Source organism: Triturus cristatus, chromosome 7 (genome assembly GCF_964204655.1).
Source record: "Triturus cristatus chromosome 7, aTriCri1.1, whole genome shotgun sequence".
Lineage (NCBI taxonomy): Eukaryota > Metazoa > Chordata > Amphibia > Caudata > Salamandridae > Triturus > Triturus cristatus.
Genome location: NC_140590.1, coordinates 732,860,517 through 732,874,150, shown reverse-complemented (window position 1 = coordinate 732,874,150; position 13,634 = coordinate 732,860,517).

Sequence of the window (13,634 nt, the reverse complement as noted above, 5' to 3'; positions counted from 1 at the left end):
AGAGCCCAAGTGGGTGGTGCTAAGCCTGATGCCTTGATTTCAGAACTCCCTGGTAGGATTATTACTTTAATGAAAACAATGATGCCCGCCTTGCGAGTTAATTGGGATAAACTAGCTGCATGTAAACAGAAGAAAGATGAGAGTGTCTCTGATTTCTTCACTCATTTTGAGGAGACGTTTATTGATCACAGTGGTCAGGATATGAGTACGGAGGGTGGACAGCGATTATTTGTAGATAAATTCGTATTTAATTTGCTTCCCGAGCTGTCACATAAGTTGAAAGACTCTGAGAGTTCATGGGCTGTTTCTTCTTCTGCCCAGATATTGGCTACTGCTCAATATTACGAGAACAGGGATAAAGAAGAAAAAGATAAGCAAGAGAAAAAGACTAAAGAATTGAAAACGAAGGTACTTCTGCAACAGGCTTATCCTCCTCGTCTTGCTCAGCGCCAGTTTCAACAGCCTCCACAGTTTCAGAGGGTGTATCAATAGCCTGAGCCCTTTATTCCGCGACCTTTATTAGGTCCTAACCAGTGTTCCTATTGTAGAGAGGAAGGTCATTTTAAGAATAGCTGCCCGGTTTTATTGCAGCGTAATGGAGAACTATCTGCTCCACGAGGCCGTGGTGGTTTCCAGATAATACACAGGGGTAGAGGTCGAGGTGTGATGCCTCAAGAACAGCGTTCCCTTCCCCCTCCAAATTTTACGAACTATTTTGATCAGCAAAATACTCAGTCTACACAGTATTGCAATGATGATTATCATGTTGAAGGTGAGAATGAAAGACTTAACGCTAACTAGGACAGCCATAGACAAAGTGAGGGAGTTGTATCGATTCCAGTAGATCAGGGTGGGCCTTATGTCAATGTCACTACAATGGGTGTTTCAGAGCCCTTTCTTTTAGATACTGGTGCGATGAGAAGTTCTATCATTCACTCTAAACTCCCTGGGGCACCTTTGTCTGGCTCAACGAATGTATCAGTAGGATTTTCTGGCGCCCCAGTTCGTAACCCGGTCTCTTGCCCTCTGCCTATTTCAATTGGCCCTTATGATTTGGAAGCTCCTCTTCTTTTAACGACTGGTTGCGGCGAGAATCTGTTGGGTTTGGATTTATTGAAAAGATTGCATGCAACGATATATTGTTCTCCTTCTGGTGTGCATCTTACTTTGGGGCAGAAATTGACTTCTTCAATGTATTTGTCTAAAGATCAATTTCCAGCTGAATTGCTCTCTCTCCCTGCAACGCTTTGGGCTACGGGTCCAAATGATGTTGGTTGTCACGAGATCCCACCTTATGTTGTTACTCTCAAGCCCAATGCTAAATTGCCACGCATTCCTCAATACACAATTTCCAATGAAGGTGAAAGAGCGCTTTTGGATATTATTTATGATTTGGTTCAGAAGGGTGTGATTGAGGAAACGAGAGGAAATGTATGCAATAGTCCTATTCTTCCTGTTCTTAAACGCACTGATCCTTCTCAGCCTCCTGTTTATCGTTTTGTGATTGATCTTCGGGAGGTCAATAAAATTGTTGTACCACAGTTTCCTGTTGTTCCAGATATCACTGCCCTGTTAACTATGATACCTGCCTCAGCGGTTTGATTTTCTGTTATTGATCTGAAAAATGCTTTCTTCAGCATTCCCATTGCCGAAGAGAGTAGGGATATTTTTGGTTTCTCTCTAGGAGGCCGAAGTTTCCGGTTCAAGCGCGCACCCCAAGGCTATTGTGAAAGCCCCTCCATTTATAGTCAAGCTCTGAAATGTCAGCTTGATGCTTTTCCTTTGCCCCCAGGTGCTACTCTTATTCAATATATGGATGATTTGTTGATTGCTGCTGATTCAGAGGATGTCTGCAAGAATGTGACTGTTGCACTGTTACGTCACTTGTCTGATCTTAATCATAAGGTTTCGCCTTCTAATCTACAATATGTCCGCCGAGAGGTTACCTATTTGGGTCATCTCTTATCAAAGGAGGGAAGGCGATTAACCCCAGAAGGTATTCAAGCAATTGCGCAAATGTCTGTGCCATCCACACAAAGAGAGGTGCGTGCCTTTCTGGGCATTACTTCTTATTGTAGACAGTGGATTCTGAATTTTTCTTTGTTGGCCAAACCTTTGTTAGCACTTACTTTGAAAGATACACCCCAACCCCTTCCTTGGACTGACGAATGTCAGAAGAGTTTTTCTGATTTACGTGCGGCTCTGTGTTCTGCTCCTGTTTTGGGTACTCCGGATTACAGTTAGCCCTTCACGCTCTATGTCCATGAAAGAGAGGGTTGTGCTTTGTCAGTCTTAACACAACAATTTGGAGACAAACAGCGGCCATGTGCCTATTTTTCAGCTACGTTAGACCCTGTAGCCAAGGCATTGCCTAGTTGTCTTAAAGCTACAGCAACAGCAGCGATTTCTATTCGTCAGTCTGCTGGAGTGGTGCTAGATAATACTCTCATTGTTATGGTACCACATGCAGTGGATACTTTGCTAAATAGGACGAAAACACAACATCTTACAAGTGCTTGATTGTCTGGATATGAGCTGACGCTCTTGGCTAGTCATGTGTACATCAAACGATGTAACATTTTAAACCCAGCCACACTGTTACCTCTTCCAGAAGAGAAAGATATTCAGGAACAACATGATTGTTTTCTCCATACTGAGGAGGAGACAAAAGGTAGGATTGATTTGAAAGATACGTCGCTAGTGGATCCAGATGGGATCCTATGGGTGGATGGGTCTTGTTTCAAACTCCCAAATGGTGAGACAACTTCAGCTTATGCTGTTACCCCCTTGTATACAACCGTGGAGACAGCACGCATCAGATATAATTCAGCTCAGGCAGCTGAACTGATAGCTTTGACCAGAGCGTGTGTGCTATCTAAAGGAAAGAGAGTGAATGTGTATACCGACATCCAGTATGCGTTCGGTGTGGCGCATAGCTTCGGCCGTTTGTGGAAGGAAAGAGGATTCCTTACCTCCCACGGTACTAAAATACAGCATGGTCAATTGGTAACTGATCTTCTTGAGTCACTTGCTTTGCCTACCCAGATAGCAATTGTGAAGTGTAGAGCGCATAGGAAGATTACTGATGATGTTGGTCGCGGAAATGCTTTTGCGGACGAGGTAGCAAAAAGGACAGCCAGAGATGCTACAAGTCGCATGTATGTTGCGGGCCCTGCGAATTGGGTCAGGGAAAGAGGGATGTGTGAGGACACAATAGAAAGTGTGAGATCGATTCAAGGAGATGCTACAGAGAAAGAGTTGAGAAAGTGGAAAGAGAGTACAGGGATGTTAGACGCAACAGGATGTTGGCTAGAACTGTCAGAACACCAGCGTTGGCTGTTACCAGACACCTATGTACTGCCTGTAGTTACTATGGCGCATGGTCCAGACCACATCAGTGCGAAAGGAATATGTAAGCTTTTGGCTCAAGTGTGGCTGAACGAAGGGATTCCAAAATGTGCAGATAATGTGGTGAAGCATTGTATCGTTTGCTTGATGTACAATCCGGGAAAGGGAACCCCAACCCCAACTCCGGCAGGTCATTTTGCTCCCCCAACATATCCTTTTGAGGTGTTGCAAATCGACTACATTCACATGGATCGATGTAACAATCTTAAATATGTTCTGGTGGTGGTATGTGCCTTTTCCAGATGGATAGAGGCTTACCCCCTGAAAGACAACACTGCTTTGTCCACTGCCAAAGTTCTTTTAAAAGAGTTCTTCCCTAGGTTTGGTTTGCCGCGCATTGTCTGGAGTGATAATGGAAGTGAATTTGTAGGCCAAGTTATGCAAAAGGTGTGTACCGGTCTTGGTATAAAGCAAAAGTTTCATGCGGCAAATCATCCTCAGTCAGCGGGTTTGGTAGAGTGCTATAACGGCACTCTCAAACTTAAGCTTGCAAAAGTACAAGCCAGCACAGGTCTTAATTGGCCCGATGCTTTACCTTTGGCTCTCCTGTCCACTAGAACAGCTGTACATTCTTGTTTGGGACTCAGCCCATGCGAGGTTGTTTTCGGGCGCCCAGTCAATGTATGGGGAGTCCCTCGTCCTATAAAGTACTCTGACATACAGTATCCAATGCTGATTGATTACTTACATGACCTCACCACTAAATTGCGTGTTCTTCACCAACAGGTTCAAAACGTTTTACCAAAAGCCTCCACAGACCCAGGTCATTCTATCCAACCTGGAGACTGGGTCTGTGTGAAAACTTTTCAAAGGACAAAGAATTTGGAACCTCGCTGGAAGGTGCCTCGACAAGTCCTTCTGACAACTCGCACAGCAGTGAAAGTCGAAGGGAAAAAGAACTGGATCCACGGCGTGCACTGCAAGAAAGTGCCCTTGCCCTTGCCTTTTGATCAGTGGGTTCGTAAGAGTATAGGTGATTCTGAAGGAGAAAAAGTCCCCCGATTCATACCTTTCAGTAGTGCACACCTGGATGGAACTTGATCAGAGAAAGAAGATGACGACATTCTACAAGAAGCCGAACCTTCCCATCTCCGATTAAACACTACAGAACCACAGACCCTATTTTAAGACCAAACTGTACCAACAAAGACTAGATACAATTTAAGACCTAGATTGGTGAAGGACACCTGAGATTTCCATCTCTTCTGCTACATTTATCATCTGTCCAGGTTGCAGGGTCACGGTAGGAGTCTTGGTTTGTGACCTATATAATGGCTAGGCCCCCAGGACTTGCAGTGTCATAGGACGGCTAATAATCACAGCCAAGTGAGTGAGGAAGATTGCAGTGAGCAACAATTTTAGAGGATGGATGTTAAATTAGGAAAGAAGGATAAGAAGGAAGAGATGAGAAAGAAATATTGTAAAATATTGTTTTTGTGTGTCTTATTGGCTTGTGTAGGTTGGGTTATTCATGTTTTGCAACAAAAAGTTGTCCCTAATTCTATCTCCTTGCCTCTTCATTCTACTATCTCCCCATATCAATTATATACACTTCCCCAACATGAACTAATCAGGAGAATAGAATATTTTAATAATTCATTTATCCAATTAATGCACCAACACCAATTGGTAGTCAACACAACCGACTGTTGGGTGTGTGGACTTATGCCTCATACCACAGATAAAGGAATGCCATATTTAGTCCTTCCATTTTCTTATGAAGGTTCCGCTTGGGCCTATTTTGTAATGTTTTCAAATGCATATCAGAGCCGATTTAGACGTCCAGTTGATTCATATGGTAGTAAGCCAGATTTTAGTCATAATTCTCTGATAAAGGGAATGGTAGCTATGGCTAAAATTGAGGAGAATAGTAAGGTTCCTGTTGACGAGAGACAAACATATACTAATTGGAACGTGACTCGTTACGTTACTAGCCTTACAGATAAAACTAAACAGGGAAAATCTCCACCAATTTGGACTGTCCCTCATCAAGGTAATTTCTGTTTACAAATGAATGGCCAGACTACTGACACTGGACAAAGAAAAAGCTTTTGTTCCCATACATACATCTACACGTCTCAGAATTCACCGCCGTTAGTGCCATCCCAGGGCACATATTTTGTCTGCCACGATAGAGCTTACACGTGGCTACCAACGGATTTTTCAGGAACGTGCTATATAGCTTTTCTTCTCCCTCCTACATACACTGCTCCTTCAGGCCATCATAGAAACAGATATGGCAGAGGGATTATTGATTCTAAAGACATGGCAGGACAAGAGGGAAGTGATTTCCTCAAAGGATTTCTTCCTTTTTGGGGCCCAATGGCCAACAGCAGAAACATGAGACAGCTGGTTCGTGTTGTTGAGACTACCATAGATTTCACTGTGGGAGCCTTGAGTAATCTCACAGCTGAAATTCAGGCGGATCGTCTCATGACTTTGAAGAACCGGATTGCACTAGATGTTATTCTTGCAGATCGCGGTGGAGTCTGTAAATTGATCGGATCTAGCTGTTGTATTTATATACCAGACGACGCCCCTACGGTATACCAAGCCATCTCCAAATTACATATGATCTCCGAATCGATTCATCAAGACGAAGGAGATTGGTCTTTATTAGGATGGTTTTGGGGATTACTGTCTAAATGGGGATGGAAGGTACTAACCTTCCTTGGAGTAATTTTGGCCATCATTTTTTCCTGTTGTCTCTGTTTGCAGTGTGGCCCCGCCATCGGCGGTCTTTGTGCCACTCTGTGTGTCCCAAGACCTGAGTCACAGAAAACAGAGAACATTAAAATGATGTTGCAGCAACAGTTTAACGACCTCATGGCTATTGACAGTGATTCAGATTAACGTGAGTCTGTGTGTTTTGCCTGAGTTATGGCAAAAGGAGGGTCTGAGGAAATTTGATTTTCGATCTCGCTTATATTCAGCCACCATTTTTGTGTTCCACCGCCATTTTGTGTTGCCCTCACTCACGCAGCACAATGAACGAAGTTTTTCTGCTGATCTTACTGCGACGTGTCAAAATAACCTCCTGCCTCTGTTTACGAAACTGATGTCAGAGACTGGCTGAGTCCACTAATCCTCGTCTGCTTTGACTAAACCCTGTCTCGACAGTCTGTTGGTTCGCACCATTCTTTCCTGACTTTATCTTATCTTCTGGCCTTCGCTATTCTCTACTTGTATTCTCTCATTTCACAACTGTCCTCCAAAGCATACAAATGTGTCCTGCCACCTGCAAATTAAGTTGTAGACACTACCACTGATTAACTTGTGGGGAGGGGTGACAAAAACAGTTGGAAGAGAGGTTTATTTGGGTTACTTAATATCTTGTTTTCAAACTTTTCTCATTGGTTATATCTTGTTTTCAAACTTTTCTCATTGGTTATATCTTGTTTTCAAACTCTTCTCATTGGCTAACCATGTATGCATTGGGAGTGTTCTTGGTGAATCTATGTGCTATAAAAGATTGTGCGCCACGGAGTAAAGTGGCAGTCTCCTAAGAACATACCGAGTGTACTTCTGGGACAACTGTACTTAGCTGCAGCTAATAAACCTGATCTTCTACGCTCAACAGAGTGTCCTGTGTCTCTGTTCAACAAAGCAGGTGAACTCAGGAGATTAAGGCGTGCCCTGCGCCGCCAGGCCCATAAGGCCCTGGTTCTTCACTTCCCAGAGGTGGCGCAGGTGTTCTTTCCAACTGGCGCTGAACACTGCAATGTCATCCAGATTGGTGGTGCTAAAATCCTTCAGTCCAGCCAACACCTGGTTGACCAACCTCATCCCAAAGGGCATAACCCAGATTTGGTAGTGCCCATCTGGTGTGGAGAATGCTGACCTCTCCTTGGCCCCATCAGTCAAGGCGATCTGCCAGTACCCAGACGTCAACTCAAACGTCCTGAGGTACCGTGCAGCCCCTAACAGATCAATGAGCTCATCAGCTCTGTGGATGAGGTCCTCGGTGATCCACACAGAACCGGAGTTCGGGTGTGGCACCAGGCGCGGCAGCCTTTGGTACCAAGACCACTGAGCTGGCCCAAGGACTGTTAGAGGACTCAATCACCCCTAAGGCAAACATCTTGGAGACTTCCTCATTGATGTAAGCCCTGACCTTGTCAGTCAATCTGTAAGCCTTGTGCTTCACAGGAGGACTGTCCCCAGTGTCCACATTATGGACGCACCACTAAGTGACACCAAGAACCAAGGAAAACAAATCAGAGAATTGTCCCAACAGTTGGTGACAATCTTGCTGCTGATCAGGGGTCAGTGTGGCAGAGAGGCTGACACCATTAGGCCTGGGCGAAGCACTACGCTACGCTCGCGTAGTTTGCGAAGTTCGCGCTACTTCGCACTACGCGAACTGCACGTAGCACAGTGCGAACACGCGTAGCGTAGTGTTGCGTAGTGCTGCGGTCATTTTTTGCTTGCTCGCGGTCCTCAACGTCAAGTTGGCGACCGCGAGAAAGCAAAATGACATCCTGGCGAGACTTTTTCCTTGTTCGCGATCGCGAGCATGGAAAACAAACCTCCCGGCGAGATTCCCAACGCGAGAAGGTCAGGTTTCTCATTGCTAGGGGTCGCGTATGCTCGCGACCGCTCGCGATGAGAAACTACCAGTTCGCGTTGAGAAAGCTGCAGCTCGAGTAAAAATCTACTCGAGCAGCAGAAAACTACAGCTCGCACTGTGCAAGATGCCATTTTCAATGATTGCACAGTGCCGGTTGCTTGTCCGCACTGTGCAATCATTGAAAACAACATCTTGCACAGTGCGAACATGTTACTTCGCAGTTCGCGAAGTGCTACGCGTAGCTCGCGTAGTGCGAACTTCACTTTGCGTAGCTTCGCGAAGTGCTACTTCGCGAACTACGCCTACCCTTAGACACCATACACTGACCCATCTTGCTCTGTTGCAGACAGGAGGTCAGGAAGAGGCTCGGTCTCCTCCTCCATTCCATCATATGTCACTAGGAGCATGCCCACTTCGGACCTTTCTAAGTGGGGCTTCTGGCGGTTAACATGCAGGACCCGCAAAGGGTTTCTTGGAGACCACAAATTCACCAAGTAGGTGACATCACTCTTGCTCTCCACCACCTCAAATGGACCGGCCCACCCGTTCTGGAGCGCACAAGGCTCTACAGGGGCCATGACTCAAACTTTCTGTCCAGGTTGAAGCTCAATGAAAGTGGCATTCTGATCGTACCATCACTTCATCTCATCCTGGCTGGATTCCAGATTCGCCTGAGCGAGTTCTCTGAATCGCCGAGTCTGGTTCCTGAAGGCCAGCATGTAACTGAGCAAAACCAAAGGTGATGATGGACGGAGTGTTGAACAATGCAAGCACTCACCCCCAGTCAACTGATCTGGGTTTAATCCATCATCATTCTTTAGATCACTTCACCACCCCAGTTCAGACATGGCCATATGCAAATCAGTCGGACCCTGTGCCTCATGGGAACAGTCCAGCCCGAACTGCCAAGCCATGTCTTCCCTGGACCGGAAACAAGCATCCTGGGTCCGGTTTATGGCTAATCAGCCGTCATCAGCCAGGCTAGCTTGAATCCAGTGGCAAAGTGAGCAAGGGACCCACGTCTGGGCATACCCTGCCAACTTAGGGCAAACAAAGCAAAACCAAAGGGGATGATGGACGGAGTGTTGAACAATGCAAGCACTCACCCCCAGTCAACTGATCTGGGTTTAATTCATCATCATTCCTTAGCTCACTTCCCCACCCCAGTTCAGACATGGCCATATGCTAATCAGTCTGACCCTGTGCCTCATGGGAACAGTCCAGCCCGAACTGCCAAGCCATGTCTTCCCTGGACTGGAAACAAGCATCCTGGGACCGGTTTCTGGCTAAAAAGCCGTCATCAGCCAGGCTAGCTTAAATCCAGTGGCAAAGTGAGCAAGGGATCCACGTCTGGGCGTACCCTGCCAACTTAGGGCAAACAAAGCAAAACCAAAGGGGGTGATGGATGAAGTGTTGAACAATGACCACTGGGCTGGCCCAAGGAATGTTAGAGGACTTAATCACCCCTAACGCAAGCATCTTGGAGACCTCCTCCTTGATGCAAGCTCTCACCCTGTCAGTCACCCTGTGTTAGACCTGGCACCATTGGCGTGGGTCTCCCTTCCATTTTTTGCTGTTGCCTCATGTGTTTTGCTGGTGTTAGCTGCTCAGAGCACTGTGCCACTGCCAACCAGTGCCACAGTGCAAGTGCTCCCTGTGTAAATTGCTATATTGATTGGATTCCATGATTGGCTTATTTGGTTTACTGTCAGACCCTAGTACAGTGCACCAGGAGTGCCCAGCGCTTGTAAATCCAAATGCTGCTAGTGGGCTTGCAGCACTGGTTGTGCCACCCACAGAAGCAGCCTTGTAAAGTGTGTCTAAGGTCTGCCATTGCAGAGCCTGCAGGCAGTCTGGTACTGTCGTGCTGACTGGGCAAGGGCTGGACTGTTCCCATGAGGCACAGGGTCAGACTGCATTGCATATGGCCATGTCTGAACTGGGGTGGCAGAGTGGGTTAAAGAACGGTGATGGGTTAAACCCAGATCAGTTGACTGGTGGTGAGTGCTTGCAATGTTCAACACTCCGTCCATCATTTCCTTTGGTTTTTGCTTTGTTCGCCATAAGTTGGCAGGGTATGCTCAGACGTGAGTCCCTTGCTCACTTTGTCACTGGATTCAAGCAAGCCTGGCTGAAGACAGCTGAAATGCCAGAAACCGGTCCTAGGAAGCTTGTTTCCGGTCCAGGGAATACATGGCTTGGCAGTTCGGGCTGGACTGTTCCCATGAGGCACAGGGTCAGACTGATTTGCATATGGCCATGTCTGAACTGGGGTGGCAGAGTGGGCTAAAGAACGGTGATGGATTAAACCCAGATCAGTTGACTGGGGGTGAGTGCTTGCAATGTTCAACACTCCGTCCATCATTTCCTTTGGTTTTTGCTTTGTTCGCCATAAGTTGGCAGGGTATGCTCAGACGTGAGTCCCTTGCTCACTTTGCCACTGGATTCAAGCAAGCCTGGCTGAAGACGGCTGAAATGCCAGAAACCGGTGCTAGGAAGCTTCTTTCCGGTCCAGGAAAGACATGGCTTGGCAGTTCGGGCTGGACTGTTCCCATGAGGCGCAGGGTCAGACTGATTTGCATATGGCCATGTCTGACTGGGGTGGCAGAGTGGGCTAAAGAACGGTGATGGATTAAACCCAGATCAGTTGACTGGGGGTGAGTGCTTGCAATGTTCAACACTCCGTCCATCATTTCCTTTGGTTTTTGACTGGGCAAGTGCACCCACTTGCCAGTCCCTAAACCTTCCCTTAACTTCATATTAGTCACCCCTATGGTAGGCCCAATGGCAGGGTGCATTGTAAGTATAAGGTAGGACAAGCCCTGATGGGTGTGGCATGTCCTAATAGTGAATTACAGCCATTTTCATTTTTCACTATTGCAAGGCTACCTGTTCCCCATAGGCCAGAATGGGCTGTTAGAATTATTACATTCTATAATCCTAGCAGACTCAGAGAACATGGCAGAAATTCGAGTTTAGTATGCCTGAACTCAGAATAATAAAAAACATCTTTTAGTAAAGGGTTTTTTAATATTCTGTGTTTGCAAATACCACTTTTAGAAAGTTGGTATTTTCTTGCATAACCATTTCAGCCCGCCTCTGCTAGGATGTGTATCTGCTGTCTGGTTTCTGTGAGTGACAGGGCTGGGGAATTCCAGGAGACAGGCTGGGGTAGCCCGGTGGTGAATAGAGAGATTTACATCCAGATGGGTGGGAGGAGTACACCTGGACTCTGAATAGGACTGTGCCTTTCCACCACAATGCTGGCTCCACCTCCTGTGGAGTGTCTGATGTCTCTGCCCTGCACACTGAAAGAAAAGCCAGAGTCATGTCAGCAGAGTGCTCCAGAACTGGTTTAAACTAGGCACAGGCCTTTCTACCCCAGAGGAACAAAGGATTTAGGGGTATAAGTATTGGGACCCTGCTCATAAGAAATTAGATCCAGATTTGCAAAGAAGAAACCTCTGCCTGAAAAGAAGGAACTGGGAAAGCTGAAGAAGGAATACTGTCCCTGACCTGGGGGATTGACCTGCAGTGGTTGCCTTGCTGCTGAAGGAGAGGAGAAAGACTAAAAGAATTTATTTTTAACTTGTGCAAAGATCTCCAAGGGCTTGTGAGTGAGCTTGCCCCCTGAACGAAGTCCCAGGACCAGTGGACTTCACCCGCCTTGAGGAGAGCTGCTGGAAACACTGTTTTCCCCGTAGCGCCGAGGCAGGGAGCTGTGTGAGCCTCGTAGGATCTACTTGAACTCTGTGAAACCCCGTACCAAACAATCCGCCTCAAGCAACGTGACTCTGAGCCCAACGACCCGCACAAGCGCCGTCAATGAGCCGTAGCTCGCACCGTGACAGGGGGACCACACACCGCACTTCGCTTCACCCCTTCGAGCCGCACTGATCACCGCGCATCCTGCCGCTGATGTCAAATCTGCAATCGCGCTGAAAGGTGGAGTACGCTTCGCCCATCCGCGTCGTACTGGCCGTCTCGCGCCGCGCTTAAAGACTGAAAGGCGCCAGCTCCTAAGGTACGGCCTCATAAGCCGCAACGTAAAGAGATCGCACCGCACCAGGCACCGTCCCCTCAAACAACGCGGCTCTGAGTTCCAAACAAACTTCACTGAGGACGTCTACGAGCCGTAGCTAGCACCGTGACAGGAGGACATTGCCGCGTACAACGCTTTCTTTTGCCTCGCCCTGTCCGTGCCGGACACATCAAACTAAGGTACTGTGAACGACTCGCACTGAATTTGTGTGCGCATCGGACCGGAGCGTCCGCTGCGCCGGTTAGACTCTTTTGGGCATTTTCATCACCGTGAGAGCCAGACAAAGGATGCAAAGCGCCCAGAACTCTAAGATAAGCATTTTTAAACCAGAACTCTTTATTGCTGACAGTATTGTGGATTATTTTTGTCGTTATGTGGTCTTGTACTAAGTCTTACATAAAAGCTAAATTATTTTTGATATAATACGAGTGTGGTGTCCATCTGTGGTGTTGTCACTAAGTTACTGTATGTGGTCACAAATGCTTAACCTACAACGCCTCTGAAATAAGCCTTGACTGCTCACGCCAAGCTACCTAGAGGGAGAGCAGGGGTTATTTTGAGAGGGTAATCCCCTTGTCCTGACTAGAGGAGAGGGTCCCTGCTTGTCACAAGTACCTACCTGTGCCAACCAGAGACCCCCAAATCTAACACCCTGTAAGTTTTGTGCTTCACAGGAGGACTATCTCCAGTTTCCACATCATAGATGCACCGGTCAGTGACACTGGGAATCAGGGAGAACAGATTAGAAATCTGTCCCAGCAACTGGCGGCAGTCATTCTGTTGCCCAGGGGTCAGGGTGGAAAAGAGGTTGACACATCCACTGACCCATCTTGCTCTGTCGCCAACATGAGGTCAGGAAGAGGCTCAGTCTCCTCCTCCATTCCAGCATCTGATGCTTAGAGCATGCCCATTTGGGACCTGTTGGACTTGGCCCTTTTTGCAGGGTCATCCCTAAACTTTTTGCCTTCCTCCTGTATTTTTTCTGACCTGTTGTTGGCTGTTTTATGACTCTGGGCACCTTACCACTGCTGATCAGTGCTAAGGTGCATATGCTCTCCCTATGGTAAAATGTTGATGTTCATTGGATTCCATGTTTGGATTATTTAGTTTACTATCAGCCTCTACTAAAGTGCACCAGGAGTGCCAGGGCTTGTAAATACAAATGCTGCTGGTGGGCTTGCAGCACTGGTTGTGCCACCCACAGAAGCGGCCTAGTAAAATGTGTCTAAGGTCTGCCATTGCAGAACCTGCGTGCAGTCTGGTACTGTCACGCTGACTGCGCAAGTGCACCTACTTGCCAGTCCCTAAACCTTCCCTTAACTACATATTAGTCACCCCTCTGGTAGGCCCAAGGGCAGGGTGCATTGTAGGCATAAGGTAGAACAGGCCCTGATGTGTGTGGCATGTCGTAATAGTGAATTACAGCCATTTTCGTTTTTCACTATTGAAGGCTACCTGCTCTCCATAGGCCAGAATGGGCTGCTGGAATTATTACACTGTATAATCCCAGCGCACTCAGAGAGCATGGTAGAAAGTCAAGTTTAGTATGCCTGAACTCAGAATAATAAAATACTTCTTTTAGTAAAGTTTATTTTAATATCCTGTGTTTGTAAA